General features: G+C 49.9%; 1 long non-coding RNA gene across 1 annotated transcript; it reads right to left on the reverse strand.

Annotated features, from left to right (window-relative positions):
* Positions 1 to 2,503: 2,503 nt before the first annotated feature.
* LOC125719237 (uncharacterized) lies at positions 2,504 to 8,602 on the reverse strand. Its single transcript, XR_007385042.1, has 3 exons — positions 8,263 to 8,602; positions 2,739 to 2,857; positions 2,504 to 2,620 (listed from the first exon to the last, which is right to left on the reverse strand). It is a non-coding gene; the product is annotated as an uncharacterized LOC125719237 (long non-coding RNA).
* Between the last annotated feature and the right edge of the window lie 328 nt (positions 8,603 to 8,930).

The raw sequence follows: 8,930 nt of genomic DNA on the forward strand, positions 1-8,930 counted from the left end.
CACGGTGCCATTACAGGCCGGGGGTCTGGATGCTCTACGGCTGAATTACTGCCACTCTGCTCTCCAGACAGTAACATCAGGAGCATCAGTGCTGTCTCCCCTGCTTAATTAAATTCCACTTCTATCTCTGCTGGCCAAATCACTCCACCGGCCACTGTTGTTAAGTCAATATAATCAATAAATCGATACAGTAGGTGCCTGTCCTGCTCAGTAATTACTGCTCTGGGTTGATAAAGGGTTTGTAGTGATGTGACCTTCCAACCCAAACTTAGCCATGAATATGACTGTAGAGCTTTATAATACTGAGCTGCATTACACAAGTGCTTGTCCTCAGCCAGGTGCTAGTGGAGTTTTATACTGAACAAAAATATAAACGCAACACTCTTGTTTCTGCTCCCATGGCCTTTTATTGTGGGCAGTATAAGGTACACCTGTGCACTACCCATGATGTCAGATCAGCATCTTGATGTGGCACACCTGTGAGGTGGGATGGATTATCTCAGCAAAGCAGAAGTGCTCACTATCACACATTTAGACTGATTTGTGAGAAATGTTTGAGAGAAATGGTAATATTGTGTATCTGGAATGAATTGTAGATCTTTAAGTCCATCTCATGAAAAATGGGAGCAAAAACAAAAGTGTTGCGTTTATATTTTTGTTCAGTGTATATTTCAATTATTTGTCAGATGCTGTTGTTTTTTTTGTTGTGAAATCAGGGTCCGCCAGTCCCTGGAGCCGTTAGGGTTAAGGGTCACGCCAAGGGTCCTAATGGCAAAACTGCTCCGCCTTCCTTGGAATATGACCCAGCAACCTTCCGATCATGGACATAGTGTTTTAACCCACAGAGACATACACTGCGCCCTCAGTTCATCCACTCCCTGCATCCAAACTGCTTTCCTCCCACAACTAAATGCCTGTGGCTTTAGTGAATTGAAACTGGTGCTGGATATATCTGTGGGAGTGTGTCCTGTAATGGACTAATGCCCATTTTCAAGACTGCAGTAGATGCCCTCCATTGCGCATCATTTTTAGCTTTTATTTGCCCTGCTGCTGGCTAATGCATTTTTTTGCCATTCAGTAGTTAGGAGTTTGAAAAGAGGCTGAAGTATATAATCACACTGTATCCACAGTGTTTCCCTTGTGGCAGTTGTGCCCAGGTTAAGCGCCCAAGGCCATTCTTTGTCTTTTATGGAGGGGTTTCTGGTGGGCGACCATCTGCATCCTTGGGTGTTGGTGCAGGTGTTGAATCAATAGTGGAGACCACAAACAGCCTGTTTGGTTTCCCAGAACTTCCTGTTCGGGGGGCCGAAGGGGGTGGGATGACCCGCAGAGGGGATGTAGGGGCACCGTGATCTGGGAGTCGGGAGAAAAAATCTAATACGTTGGCCTGCACCCCTATATCAGGGCAGGAAATGACATCACAGCGGACCAGATATCTTCCCCCTTGACACCAGCCCATTGCCGGGCCTAGTCTCCCCTGTTAGGCCTCTCATATTTTTGTTCTTTTTGTTATATACACTGTCCCCGACTTACGACTGTGTCCCGTTTCAGCAGACAGCTTATATGTCAAAAGAGACATTTGTTGGAATAGGATGATCGCACAGACTTTTAGGTGCGTGAATGAGACTGGGAGATGTGTGTGAGGCTGGGATGGTCGCTCTGCCGTAGGGGACAGTAATGTCCCATGATGACTATCGCACAGCACTGAGCACACGCTAGGTAGCGAGGCACTGCTGGGTGTACTGTTGCCCTAAATTTATTTACACATACATTTCAGTTATCCTTTTAAAAAATCTTCGCCGTATGTGCGAGTCGGTGCGAGTTGCATAGGTTGTGAGTCAGAGACTGTAAGTCAGTCTGTAATCTTTTCACCGCAAAGGAAGGTTCTGGAAAGCTGGGACATCTGTGGCCTCCACACCAGCACCATGGGCATCGTGGTGTTTTACCAGTGTAAAGCGTTTGAGATGCTACTATCTGAGCATAATTATGATGTGTGGCAGGTTGGTTAAGGTCGAGTCTGAGGCTGTAGGGTTACATTGCAGCTTTTATGTTTTACTCTTTAGCTTTAGCTTTAGATGTTTAGATTCACCCTCCTTTTCACTGACTATGTCCCAAACTGAGCAGGGTGGGGGGGGGTGCACAAAGCTCACATCCTCACTTTCCTGTGTGGTGAAAAGCAGCCCTTCCTTATGTGTCACATCCCTCGGTGACAAATGGCCACACAGCTGGGGACACAGGGACAGGGCAGGTCTGTGGGGTGTTAACAGCACCACCTGGGTGGGGGCGGGGGGAGGGGGGGCGGACTCATCCTGAATGCATGCCCTCCACCCCAGGAGCAGCTCCGCTGAAGGAAAGAGGCCTAGAAAAATAGAGATAATAAAAGCGGACAAAAAGCTCTTTGCCAGCCCTCCGAAATGGATCAGCTTGTTTGTATTTGTTTAGAAAATACTCAGGAAATAGAATGTCCTTTTTCTCTCACAAGCTCTTTATGAAACTATATTAGGTTATAAAGCGATTACATTAATCCTGATGTTTAAATGCTGTAAGTCCTCTTACAAAACCACACGCTCCTGATATGTAATCTGAGATCCGGGATGCAAAACCAACATGGTTTTGCGACCTGAAAAAAAAAAAAAATCATGTGTTACAATCTGGTGAAACTGTCGTCCGGGAGCCACTGGAGCCCTGAGGACAACTTCCAGAAGTCTGGTGCAGGAATGCCTGGAATGTGCCCTCACTTCCTCTGTGTGCAGACGGGTGGGAGATGCTGCCGCGGCAGATCTGCGACAGCCCCACCACCGCCTCCTCTGGCTCGCCTCACTGTGACTCACAGCTCGCTCTCCACCGCCAGTACCTGCTGGATGAAGGTTCAGGTGCAGATTACAGATGAGCTCCAAATTGTACAACGGTGGTTATTTGTGTGCACCAAAGAATACTAACCCATTTTATTTACTGAGACATTCTTTTGCGAAAATAGGGTGAGACGGTTCCTGGAGCAGCTGAGGGTTAGGGACCTTGCTCAGGGTACCCAACACTGAAATCACTCTGCTGACTCAGGGATCTGAGCTAGCAACCTCCTGATCATAAGCATAGTTCCGTAACTCACTTAGCCACACACTTGTGTGCTTGAAACCCGAGGACCTCACAACACTTCCTACAGGGCTGAGATGTCAGATTGAAGTTAAACAGATTGTGACTAGTCTAGTTACAGCAGGATCTTCTCAGAAATATACCTGAGTACTTCATAAGATTACAAGACTAAATGCTGCTCGACCCAAGCAGAGCTGAGACAGAGCGGAGCTACATCCCTACAGTCCAGACATTCCTTTTGAACATATGATTCGGTGTAACAATGGAACCGACCTCAGGTGAATTTGTCTCAGGATGTGGGAGCACGGATGCATGAGAACAGGGCAGCATGGGTGTGTGGGCGCATGGCTGCATGGGTGTGAGGCCTCTTGGTTACATGGGTATGTGGGTGCATGGCTGCATGGGTGTGAGGCCACTTGGCTGCATGGGTATGTGGGTGCATGGCTGCATGGATGTGAGGCCACTTGTCTGCATGGGTATGTGGGTGCATGGCTGCATGGGTGTGAGGCCACTTGTCTGCATGGGTGTGTGGGCGCATGGCTGCATGGGTGTGAGGCCTCTTGGCTACATGGGTATGTGGGTGCGTGACTGCATGGGTGTGAGGCCTCTTGGCTACATGGGTGTGTGGCTGCATGGCTGCTGAGATGCGTGGGTGCATGGCTGCATGGGTGTGAGGCTGCAGGGATGTGTGGATGCCTGACTGCATGGGTGTGAGGCCACTTGGCTGCATGGGTATGTGGGTACAGGGCTGCATGGATGTGAGGCCTCTTGGCTACATGGGTATGTAGGTGCATGGCTGCATGGGTGTGAGGCCATTTGGCTGCATGGGTATGTGGGTGCATGGCTGCATGGGTGTGAGGCCACTTGGCTACATGGGTATGTGGGTGCAGGGCTGCATGGGTGTGAGGCTGCATGGCTATGGCGATGTGTGAATACCTGACTGCATGGGTATGAGGCTGCATGGGTGCCTCACTGCATGGGTACTTGGCTGCACGGCTCAGGCCTTTCAACCAGCATCCTGTCCTGATGACGCAGGCCGTGCCCAGAATAATCCTGCCTCCACTCGCTCGAAGACAAGCAGGCAGGTCAGATGCTATCTACACATCATTTTCAAAAACCAGGCCCATTCCTAAAAGTGTCCCTGTTTGTTTGCTTAAATAAAACCATTTCTAAAATCATTTTCCCGGCATCTGGGATAGCAAAAAAACTCCTCAGCTTTTAAAACGTCTGCCGACTAAGGCATCTGCTACCCAGCAGCTCCAGCATTCAGGCTGCGAGCTCTTTCAATCCTCAGGAGTTGTTGCCACACGAGCGGCACGCGTGTCTCTGCGCTGATGGAGGCTCGGTCAGCGGCAGGACATTAACCACTAACTGCGATCTACGGAAACGATGTCGCTGCCATCACATCTGCGGGGCCGTCATGACGTCTGAGACACGGTGGCACCTCGTCGCCCACCAGCACTGCCCCCACAAGGGGGGGTCGTAACCCCTGGACTTGGTGGCTGTTGAAGATAAGCCATGGATGGCTGCAGGTACCCAACCATCAGCAGCATCCCTGTGGCACGTGGCAATCTGCAGTCCTGCTTTACAGGCTCTGGGGTTTGCTGCCTTTTGGGGGGTGGGGGGGGGCTGGGCCAAGCCAGGACGAAATTCCCAGACCTAAATATTTTGAAATCTTTTGAATCCTTTCAGTTACATATCCTAACAAAACAAAGATAGTCACTCCGAAACAAAGTGCGGTTTGGTCGCACTCCGAGACTATCTCAGGATTTATGTCCTCTGTGTGACTGAATGTCACATTGTATCAAATATTCATTTAACCATTTTCTGAGAACTGTGTCTGCATGAGGGTGATCTGTCTGTCCCAAGAAGAGGCAAGAGCGCAGACTTAGCAGCGAACGACAGTTTATAGTTTAACAGAGGAAACGTCCTTACAGTCCTCGGCGAACCTGTGCATCTCCCACATCAGCGACACGGGTTCGAAAATCAACCACGAACTTACCAACAAAGATGAGCACTTTATGCAACTCGCGCTCGCTCTTGCTTGACCTTCTTACGCATATTTCCATCAGATTTATGTTTATCTTTTCGCAAACGGGGCGGCTGTGCCCGGTGAGAACAGCGGCCCGTAAATCCATCAGCGCGACTTCAGCGTCACTGTCAAAGCTCAGCATCTTTGATCTTTACGACGACATGATGACAGGAAAACAAAGTCCGTACATATCGGCTTTGAAGCACAGAGCAGATAAAAGAGCATTATAATACAGAGACGAAAGTGTTTCCTATCAGCATTAGGGCGACAGCCCGTGATGTCACAGAGTGATGGAGCATCCCGCAGACCCAGGAGCAAGAGGACCCTGAAACCTCAGAATGCATCTTCAAGGATTCGGAGATAAGGGGGTGCATTCCTTTAAGTTTCTATCTGTCCCCTCAGCCGCCCCCACCCACAGCTTCTTATCAAACCCAGGAATTTGCACGAGCGGCTCTTTGCTTTCCACAAACAGCCCCTCAAAGAGCTGTCGCGTGCAGGAAGACAACCCACCCCTCCGCCCCAAGCCGTGTCCACCGTGGGGCTGTGGGTGGGCATGTGTGATGGGGGAGGGTCAGCGGGGGAGCAGGGGTCTACTTCCTGCACTGTGGGTAGGAAGCTTTTGGGGTGGGGTGAGGCAAACATCTGCGGGGTTTCCTGTGGAAGTGTAGGAACAGGGGGCTGGGGGGGGGGGGGGGGGGGGGGGCAAAGGGGTGGAACCAGCAGCCCGGATTCCCAGCGTCACTCGGACATCGGGGCTGTTTCCCACGGACGCGCCCCTCCAGCCTGGGGACGACGCGCGTGACTCACTTTTGGATGTGTGAATAAACTGGTGAAAGCCAGCCGGGAACCAGTTTGTGAACCTGAGGGATCAGATGGGTCAAGTGACGGAGGGGCGATTAGAATCGAGGCCAGATCCAGGGGACAGGGGCCAGGCCGGGCCCCGAGGTGAGCTCCCCGGATGGTGCAGACACATGTTAACGCCGGCCCACCGTGCGATTTACTTATCATGGCGCCTCTAGGAACGATGGTATCTGCATGGCGCCCCACCTGCTGACCGGGAGTGTGGCACTGCCATCGCCGCTCAGCCGTTCCACACACCTACGCTGCTACGTGCCCGAGCTCCCGTCTCTGTGCTGAGCCACGCCCACCATGCTCGGCATCGTGGGAAACCTGCTTATCCACCGCATGTACGGCTTCATGCAGACCAGTACTTTTAAGAATGAGAGCCAAGTGCTCACCTCTAACTAAGCTGCTGAGGGGAGGGCATAATCTTCATCGGGCCCATCTCAAGAATTTCCCAGGCCAGGGACTTATGGTGCTTTTCCACTACCGAACAGGAACCGTACCAGAGCCATACTACAAAGAGAGGCTAGTTACAGCGCGGTTTCAGCTCGCTTTGGTTCTCCGCTACAGGAGTGTTGGCTTGGTAAAGGTGTTGCCGGTGTTGGAGAGTGACAGTAAAATGTTATAACATAAAACCGAATGCCACTTATTTCCTGTTCACACAGTGTACATCATGACGTATTATGTGCTAACATCTGTTAGCACGTCTGTAAGAATTGCTGTACTAGGTTAGCATCAAACGTCAGTGGAATTAGCATTCGCTCACATACATTTGCATTTCAAACTCACTACATTCAGCTGTTCTACAGTACAAGTAGGAGTTCGGAAATTTTCAAGTTCTGAGTTATCGGGAATGCACCGGTACACAATGTGCGATACTACTAATAATGAAAAATATATAGAATATAACTTTTTTTACCTTCCGATGATTTAACTGCATAACACCGGTATCTCCCTGAATTTCGGCCTGATCCTGGTAACACAGCCAGCTCGGGTTGTACATGCGTCCAGCCCTGCTAGTTAGCAGGGCCCTATCAGTGCAGTATGGGCAGGGCCCTATCAGTGCAGTGTGGCTCAGGTACTTGGTTCTTGGTGGCATTGCAAAAAGGGCCAAAAGTTGCTTCAACCACACCCCTTGACATGCAGCCCCCCCTAACTGGGCCATCTCCAGGTCCAAGACGACTTCCCCAGTTGATCATTCGGAGATGGCTGACTCAATCTTTGAATTAGTCAAACTAATTCCCTTTATCAACATGTGTGAAATACTGCAGCAGCCTATACTGTAGTAACGCCACGTACTCAACCATTACATCGTTTTTTTTACCGGAATCACTCCACGATGACAAGTCATAACCCAGCACACAGCATATCATTCCACGAGGATCACACTCAGTGATTCGTGATCTGCATGACACCTATCCATCCTTCCATCTGCTAACTGCTTATCGTAGGCAGGGCCATTGGGGTCAGATGGGGGGAGCTGAATCCAGTCCCCGGCTGCAATGGGCCTCGTCTCCCTGCCTTCATGCCCTGTGCATTCTGGGATAGTAGGTTCCAGGCTTACCGTGACCCTGAGCTGCATATGTGGGCTATGATCACTGGATGGAGAGTGTAGCAGTGTAAATCCAGTATTACTCTGAAACTAAAATATATTTGTAATTGCTCGTCTAATTCAATGCCAAATTTGAGCAATCTTTTGTCCATGTCTTAGTATGTCATTTCTATATGAATATTTATATTCTATTTGTTACTTTTCGTTTCATTCCACTGCCTTGACCAACGAGACTGATATTTCACCTCAGTGTACGACCCACGCATCATATATCTGAAGGAGATGAAGAAACCGTGATTTTGATCGATATCTGCCTGGCTTCAGACTTTAAGTCCTTAATCACCACCATACCTACGTACTTCCGGGGAATCTGAGATTGCTCATCCAGCGGTTTTCCAGCTCGTTTTTGTTCGGTTAATGCCAGACATGCATTTTTTAAATAGTTTAAATGCAAACCACGAAGCCTGCAAAACCATGCATTTGGAGAAACGTTCCTCCAGCTTCGAGCCGTGCAGCGTCTGCGCTCAGTGTGCTTTATCTGCGCAGACGCAGCCATAGCTGGGATGCCTCAGGTCCCGGCGTTTACAAACAACAAGTGGGCTGTTATCTCTGTTACGGCGTGACGGCACGTGGAATGCCTCACCACCACCACCCCCCCCCCCCCCCATCCCTGCCCCACCCCCCGCCACCCCGGGCTGCAGCCTCTGGGTGTGTCAGACCCACGATTGTTCACATGCATACTCACGTGGGGCCACGTTCTGACGAAACCGGACTTCTGGTCCAAAGTGTAATAACCGAAGGACTGAGCGGATTTGAGTCATGCTGCTTTTGTAAGATCAGCACAAAGTAACCGAATGTGAGTTCAGAGACGGAGGCGTTGGCTAAGCTAACTGGGCTGCCTGGCGTCTGTTTACTGAGCCCCCGCCAGGCTAAACCCCCCGGATTCTCTGGATTTATTCAGCTGCGTTTGTACCGTAATGAGTTTGAGTTTGTGCGTCTCCATCTCCGCACATGTGGGGACGCGTTTAGCTAAGCGGTAAAAGGCAGCCTTTATGAACATAGCTAGCTTAGCAATAAACACAAGGCGTCGGTTTTTTTAGTCTCTTATCGATATCATCTAGCTATTCGCCGATTGGGTTGTTGGTTCAGAGTCAAGGGGAAGTCTCTGCAGAGATATGAATAGAAAACTGGAGTGGGGGGGGGGGGGGGTGTGTGTATGAAGATGGCTGCACGCCTCCCCAATGGCATAAAGTGACACACACAAGGCCTATGATGTCATTACAGACACAGTAAACAAGAGTAGGTTGAGTATGCGTGTGTGTGTGAGTGTATGAATAAAGGTGTTAAAATTATGTTTAAATTACATTATGGGGACCAAATGTCTCCCACAATGTGATACACACCAGATATTTT

This window comes from Brienomyrus brachyistius, chromosome 23 (assembly GCF_023856365.1).
Source record: "Brienomyrus brachyistius isolate T26 chromosome 23, BBRACH_0.4, whole genome shotgun sequence".
Taxonomy (NCBI): Eukaryota; Metazoa; Chordata; class Actinopteri; order Osteoglossiformes; family Mormyridae; genus Brienomyrus; species Brienomyrus brachyistius.